The following is an 8,335-nucleotide window of genomic DNA, read 5'->3' on the forward strand; positions in this document are numbered from 1 at the left end:
TATAAATATCAACTACAACAACGTGCTGTGACCCATGATTGTCACGCAGCACCAGTGGAACCATGATTCGTGGAGCTAAACTACCAACTCATAGTCACTACAAAACTGCAGTAAGTGCAGTGCGTGACAGTGGAATAAGTTAATAAATACATGAATAAATACCTTAAAAACCGTGCATGTCAAGACATGCACAGAATAAATAGCCAAAGTTAAAAAGGTTTAAAAAGTTAAAAGTTAAAAAGGGCACAGAGAGGTGGAGTGGGACTTTCTATTCTAACAAATGCCAACAATCATGCCAGGCTTCCTATCAACAACAGGTCCGAGTCAACTTGTCCTACCAGCACACACAGAGCCAACTGAGCTGACATGAGGCTAGTATTTGACCTGGGACAGCCATGTAGCTTTGACACTCAGTCATCCTGGTGGTCAGAATCGCCCTGGAAATCCTCCAAGTCATCCAAGCTAAACAAACTGGCGAGGTCATCTAACTCCCCCTGATCATCTGAAACAGAAAACCTACACAGGATCCCTTCGTGATCGCTGAAGTAGGCTGGCCAGACTGCACATTCCACGTTGTACTGTGACGTTTTGACGTAAACGTGGTCAATTAGCGTCCCCTTTTCTGTGGTCTCTTGTGTCACGTGTTGGGTGAACCCTTTTTCTTCCATAAATTTACAAATTGATGACCCTTTCAAAATGTTCTCATTAAAGTCTCCCATGACTACAACAGTGTTACTTGTTGGAGTTAACCAGTCAAGTAACCTCCCCACATTGCCTTTGAACAGCAAATTTGGATACGCTGGTGGACGGTAAATGACGGCCAGGGAAATGCTCAATTTTTTGTGCAGGCACACCAAGCACTCCAGATTGAAATCGGGTACCTGCAGAATGTCGACGTCCGAATGTGCTAAACTATACAGGCCGACGCCACCGCGTTCTAACTGCTGGAATTTGGAGAATGTGGGGTCAGCGGCGCTGTAACACAGAGACCGAGGACGACTGTGGAAATCGTAGCCGGAGATTTGCACACAGTCCAATGAGGACTGTGCAGTGAGCCATGTTTCTGTGACAGCAATGCAGTTAAGCTGCAAATGCTGCGTGCAGGACACCAAGTCTAGCAGGTGGCGACTTAAACTTTGTACGTTCATCAAATACACCGCGAACTGTGTATTTGATGAAGGCTGCTCAATCAAAAATGGAGGCATGCTAGCCATGGCCTCCTTAATGGTGTCCTTGCAGTAAATGGCCTTTTCTTCAAAGTCCTTGATGATCAGTCCCGACAAGGCCCTAACACGACTGAGAGCTACATACGCCTGCCCAGGTGCAAATACCTTCTTTAAACACACAACAGCCTGGTCTACAGTCAACCCCTGCACTTTGTGGACTGTACAAGCCCACGCTAGCCTGAGGGGAAACTGCACCCGCACACAACCGCGCTTCCTGGTCTTCTCCCTGTCTGGTTCAATAGCAGTAGAATGCCTGTATTCTACTGCTGCGTGTGGACGCTCTGTCCTCCTCTGTCTGCCAATGTTTTCGTCATCGAACTTGACGTAAATTCTCAGAGGAAATGTGGGGTCGGGGCCAAATTCAATGTAGCTGACAGTGCCACACGCGCCATTGACCAGACCGTCCTGGACGTCGACGTTACGACAGAGCATGACTCTGGCGTTTTTGGCCAAACACAATTTAGATTCCAAACACGTGCCCTGCCCCTTGCTAATGATTCCAGGTTCCAATTTGCCGGTTTTGCGGTTCGGCGTAAAGTCTTTAGCGTCAATTTCAACATAATCTGGGCACGTGCGGAACAACTGGTTCAAATTAAATTCTTCCACTTGCACATTTGTGGTGAAAATATGCAAGGCCGAGCTATCTTCCCCTGTCTCTCGCGATTTCAAAATTTGGACGTCGCCGTCTAACATGGGGGTTTTCTTGGAACGCACCCGAAGCCTGTTCAACATCTCAGCAAAGGAGCTGTCCTTCTGTCTGACGACAGTGGTCAGCTCCACCACGCTAAAGTGGCACCACAGGTCCACACCAACCTGACCAGCGTACAGCGGCTTCCCTTTAACGGGAGGCAACTGGTAGAAGTCACCGACGGCTATGACGCTAACATTACCGAATGGGGAAAAGTCACCGGTCTGTTTAAGCTGCCTCAACCTGCCGTGAACGTATGCCAACAGATTGTGATCAACCATGCTAATCTCATCAATGATGACAATTTGGAGGTCTCTAAATGTGGCCCTTAGAGAGTTCAGTTTGTCTTCTCCCAAGGGTGTGTAAGGCAAGCTGGAGTGTGTGCCAATACTCAGCGAGTGATGAATTGTTGCTGCATTTAAAGTGTATGCAGCTATGCCTGTTGAGGCCATTAACAGAACCGAAATGCTATCTGGTTGATGACAAAGTGTTGCCAGCAGTCTCCCGGCCTCGTACTGAATGGCCCTAATTAAGTGACTTTTCCCCGTCCCTGCACCGCCTGTCAAAAACACATGCAGAGGCTCTGGGTTCTTACCCATGGCTTTCTGCAGACACCACTGTCTAACTTTGTTGAAGACAGCCATTTGCGTCTCGTTCAGAGACCTAACTAAGGCCAAGCCGTCACTTCTGGGCAAAATGCTCCTGTTCCTCTCCAAAAACACATCTGTTTTTGGTTTGGCAGCCGCCAAATCGGGAACATTTTGTAAGGCGTCGGCCAAATGCTCATCAGCATTTTCGCCTTGCCTTTGCTCTTTCATCTCCTCTAAACACTCGATGCGTTCCGCTTCCAGCTCAGGACAGAGCTCCCCCCAAACATCCTCATCCACCTGACCTTGCTGAGCAATCTCCTCAGCGTGATCCAACTCAGGACAATCGACCTCAAACCTGGCCCTGTTCTCATCGACGACGCTTTGGACCGACTTCATCGAACCGTCCCTAAACCTAACCTCTCCATCCTTATAGAACTGACTGAACAGATGAAACCCCTCAGGTTTCAGATCTGCGTCAACTCTGTAATGGAGATACATCTGAAGCAGACTCTGATAGTGTGCTTCCTCTTGCTTTTCTAAATCAAAGCGCATGTAGCGCACAACAGCGAACTGAGACCGCGTTCTCCTCAAGATGAAGCCAAGTCCATTCTTCAGTTGAATCATGTTCTTGGGCTTTTCATTATTGCTGAGAAGACGATACTCAGACGCAAACGTAGCCATACACATGTCGTCAAAAACCTGGTCATCTGGCCTGCTCCTATACCTATCAACTATATTCGGCATCCACATATCCTCTGACCTCATGTCACCACAAGCAGCTTTCTGCCTCAACACACTGAGGGGTAAACTCATTCTAACTACATTTGCCCCCGTTGGCACAAACACGACCTTCCTGGAACACTCCCTGAGATGCATGTTCGTTAGCCTGTACACCGACTCCTGGGCACAAACGTCCCTGTTGTGCAAATACACACTTCCTAATTTTTTCAAAGCCTCTCTAGCAGAGAGATTTGATTGTTTGGATGCTTCTTTTTGTGCGTTGGCCAATAAAAGCCCAATTTCTCTCTCGGCTTTGGTTATATACGAAATGATATAAATGATTACAGCATAGGCATCGGTGACAAAGCTAATGTCCATGTTAGCATTCCAGCACTGCAACAATTTCTTATTGTACTGGTTCACCCAGACATCCTTTACCCCTCTTTTATAGACTATTCTAGTCTTTGTGTGCAGGCGCTTAAAAGCCAGCTCAAAAATCTCCTGATTAATGCCCAGAGTCTGGAACAAGTGGTCCACGCTAGCGTAGGCCACTTCTCCTGCGTCCGCTTTTTTAACAGCCTTCTTCACGGCTTTCAAAATGGCGTGTGCCGTCTCCTTATTAATGGGATTCGTGTCCTGAAAACAATTACAGACCGGCACGCTTGTTGACTGAGGATTCTCTCTTGCCTTCGGATCACAGGTACAGGTTTTAATTTCCGTTTTACAAACAAAAGTTCGTGCCGAAACAACTTTTGGGAAATGGAAGCGACACGTTCCGTGTTTCAGACAGGATTTGGTGTGTCGCCTGGAGTGGGCTTGAACCGATGCCACGATAGCCGATAACGTGTCATCGTCAGGGTTTAAGTCGCAGGTGACATATTGGTCAATAAATGCCACCACCTCCTCATCTGTGTTCTTATCAATTTGGGGAGCCCCCTCAATCCAAAACAGACAGTGGACATGAGGGGAGCCGCGCTGCTGAAATTCTACCCTATAAAAGTAATCTGTGATTTTGCCAATCGGTTGTGAAGGAGACTTGAGAACCTCATTCAAAAAGCAATGCCACCTGTAATCAAACATCCTCGCGGCTGTCACGGGGTTCCTGCGCAACAGCTCGCACCTGTCTGCCCACTCCAAATCCTCTACAGTCTGCGTTCTGCCCTCCTGCTTCAGGATACTGGTCAGGAGATTCTGCCAGCGCAGATCAGCAGACGAAAACGAACAGAACCACGTCGGAATCCCCAACTGACGGACGCATGCTAACAGGTCCTTCTGAACCGACTGCCAAAAGGCAGGCGTTCCTCGAATGGGCTTCAGAAATCTGAAGCCCTCGTCGACCTGCAACATCTGCTTCAAAGTGTCCTCGTTCATCAGCATCGCTGCGCTAACCTTCTGGGACTTGTGACCTGCCCTACCCTTACGCCCTGCCACGGAAACTTTAGAGGACACTTGCTCAGTCTCAGACATGTACTGACTGAAGAAAATGTACTCAACGTTGCCGGAATAGCGGCCATCCGCATGCATAATCCGGTTGTTGAAGTACCGCGTCAATGTCAACGCTTGCGAGCGCCCGTCGTGAAATGTTTTCCTACCCAGAGGAAACAAGACGGGGAAACACTTGGCCTCGTTCGTGTGGTCAGAAAGCAGCCTAACTGGACTATTCCCTTCCGCAGGCGCCACGTTGATTATGTCCTCGAAATACTGGTCTAATGCTTCCTGACCAATATCAACAGGCATAAGACAAGTGTCCTGAAACATGCAGTGCTGCTGTCTGTCATGCAACAGTTCATCTTGAATTATTTCTGTTGAATCATCTATCACGTCGTCTTGACCACCTGACGGAGCTGTCACCGCACCCTCTGAAACGACCTGCTTCTGCTCACAAGACTCTGCCCCCTCTACGACAGCTCCGTCCTCACCGTCAGACTGAACCTCCTCAGTCTCGCCATCGTCCTGGCGACAAAAGTCATTGACCCAATCCTCATTGAAGTCAATGTCCTTGTAGAAAGGATTATTCCTTTTTAAAAAGTGCAGCGCCTGTCTTACTCGTGTACTATCGACAAACTGATATCGATAATGTCCCTTGTAGGTCAACTTACGTTTAAGTTTGACCTGCATCATTGACCCTTCCACGCTAGTCCTAGGCAACACATTGGTTGTCTGCACGACATTAGCCGGAACGCATGTTACCGGCCCATGTACTCCGTTCTGCCCCCCTTTAGGCAATGCCAACAATTTCATGAACGGAATATGCAGCGCAATCAAGTGTTGCTCCAAGCTATTCAAGCATCCCAGTTCCGGCGGAATGGGATCCGGTGTCAGGTTGTTGACCCAACACTCAGCTGGAATCTGCCCCTTTGAAATCTTACTGTGACACGTATGGCAGATCCAAAGTTCCCCTCTACAAGCTGCCAACCCACAAGGCACAACACAATCACTACCACACCTATGCAAATACGTGTCACTAATGCATCGGTTTGCAACGGCAACTCTAGCAGAATTTCCAGCGTACATTTCATAGCTACAACCCAGCACCTGAGTTCTGAACAACAACCGATGACACACACAACAGATGAACTCAGGGCCGTCTCTAACCTTCTCCAAGAATTGTTCCATGACAAAGTTGAAGTCTTGACACTTTTCAGCTGCACTTTTCCTACTCAATTTTGCGGTTGCAATAACTTTCTGCTTAAATTCATAATTGTCACGATACTTTTGTCCAATTTTTGTACTTGCGGCTCTAACCTTCTGTCTATGTGTGATATTGTCTCTATATTTTGACACACTTTTCGTTTTAACACTGTGTCTGTGTTGCATGTCTAGTCTGTATTTCAAACTACTCCTAGCTTTACTTGTTTCCTTAACTTTTTCTCTGTGTTTGGGGTTTTCCTTGTACTGTGTCATACTCCTGTTTTTATTTTGAGCTTGTACTTTGTGTTTATGTTCCAATTTTGTGTGATATTTAATTCGAGTCTGTACTTTTTTCGTTTCCCTGTAGAATACATTTCGAGTGTATGTTTTTCTGTAAGCGATGGTATTTTTCTTTTTAGTCGACAGATCAAATTGTCGCTGAGTTCTTTTCTTTTTTCTCAAATATTTAGATGTGTTACATGTTGTTTTAACCTTTACCTGATTATCGTTTTGTCCAACGTTATCAGTGTCAAGACCTTTGTCAGAAACTACAAAGGGGAAGCTACTGTCTATGGAATCTATGTCAACAAGAGCCTGCGTTCTAGTCCTCGAGGTGTAAACGCTAATATCCACAAGTTTACAAAAACCATAACACGTCTGTTGTTCAGGCTTGGACACACAGACCACATTCTCAAAATGCCTGTCCAGGATGTTTTCAACATAGATGCATTGTGGAAAGAAATTGTCACCAGCACTGCTATACTTAATCCAGCGACCATCCAGAAATGTACAAACACTAACTCCTAACAAATCTGCTGTGACCTGTATCTCCACCTCTGTGGCCCAAGTATTAACATATTTCATCCTGGACTGCTGGAGGTACTGTGACACAGACGAATATTGTCTTCTCAGAAGAGAGACATATTTCTGAGCATTTCTCTCCAGCTCCTTACAAACAGCTGATCTAATCTTGCGATGGTGCTTCTGAGAGCCACTCACTGCCTGAGAGATGGCTCTGAAGAAGCAGTTCCCATCAGCAACGATCCTCTCATTCTTACATGGAGGACCGATCAATCCAACCTCTGTGGAGAGTTGAGGATTGAACTTGTCAAAGTCAATGTTTAACTTCTGACATAAAACCTGACAATTACGCACACCAAGAGGACAAAACAGCAGCGTGTCATTAGTGACAGCGCAAATTTCTACATCTGTGCTAAGCATACAGTCTTCAAGCGTCTTTAATTTCTTTGACACATGGGTGTCAGGAGAAATTGTGCGCTTTGTGCCGTGAGTACCGTGTGGTTCTTTGTGTAACACTGCACTGACCTTACAAGATGGAGTCTGTTCAGCAATGTTAGACATGGCCAGACTTGTAGGTACAGTAACAACACCGGATATGTTGCAGTCATCATGTACTTTCTTAATTAAAGTAGACTGTCTTGCTTTAGTTACCTCAAAAACAGAACTTTCTCCAGATGGAACTGGATTCACATCCGAACACACAACAACACCACAGAGTTCAAAAAGCTTTTGGTTTGAACTGAGACTCTCAGCCAAACAGCAGATGTAGTGGTGCAGGTCATCAAGACCTGCAAAATGCAGAACCACACTGGTACCACGGCAATGTGACAAGCCACTATAATTACGTGAGTGACTGTCAACCACAGCAAAGTGTCCATCCTGATGGATGATGGAAGTGGTGTTTCCACACAGTGTCATAAGACATGTGCTGTACTCACTGAAGATCCTGGCCAGTCCATCACGCAGACTGATAAAGACACCAAAGTCAACCAGCTCCCCTTCAGTCACACCAACTTCACCCAACAGTACATCCCCAAAATGGAAGCTACATACCTGTCCATCAACTTCCAAGTGCTTTGGCAGATCAGGAACAGATAGCAGATTTGAGGGATGTATAAAAGAGCCACTGTCACGCAAGAAGGTGTATAACTCATCACCTTCAATTAAGACACGATCTACATCACACCTCTTCCAGGAGAACACACTGCTGAAAGTGTGTTTGGCTATGCTGACCAAAGCAATAGCCATACACTGCAGTCCTCCATACTTAAACTGCTCATGTCCCTGGTGAAATGAGCCCTTCACAACCTTACCTATCTTAATCCCTCTGCTATTAGGAGCCACCATTGCCACATCATTGCCATTGGAATCTGCTTTAGCTGCTCTTACATCATGCACAGAGAACATCAAAAAGTCAGACTTAGCTTTGCTGGGCGTGTGCGTAGTCTGCGTCGGCTCCTGGACAGTGGATTCCGTCAGCAAGGCCGGGCAAGCTGCGGCAACCTCCCTCCTCGGACCCTCTGGCACCACGGCAGCAGTCAGTGGCACCGCAGATTCCTCCACGCACGCCTTGGCTGCCGCCTCCACCTGATCGAAGATGAAAAGAGAATGTTAAATGTAAATGAAGTAGGAGAGAAAATGTTGGTAATTTGAATGAGCCAGAAGAAGTAAACTGTATA

The sequence above is a fragment of the Aulostomus chinensis genome, chromosome 1 (genome assembly GCF_037954235.1).
Source record: "Aulostomus chinensis isolate RoL2024-O1b breed Wild chromosome 1, RoL_Achi_v1.0, whole genome shotgun sequence".
NCBI lineage: Eukaryota > Metazoa > Chordata > Actinopteri > Syngnathiformes > Aulostomidae > Aulostomus > Aulostomus chinensis.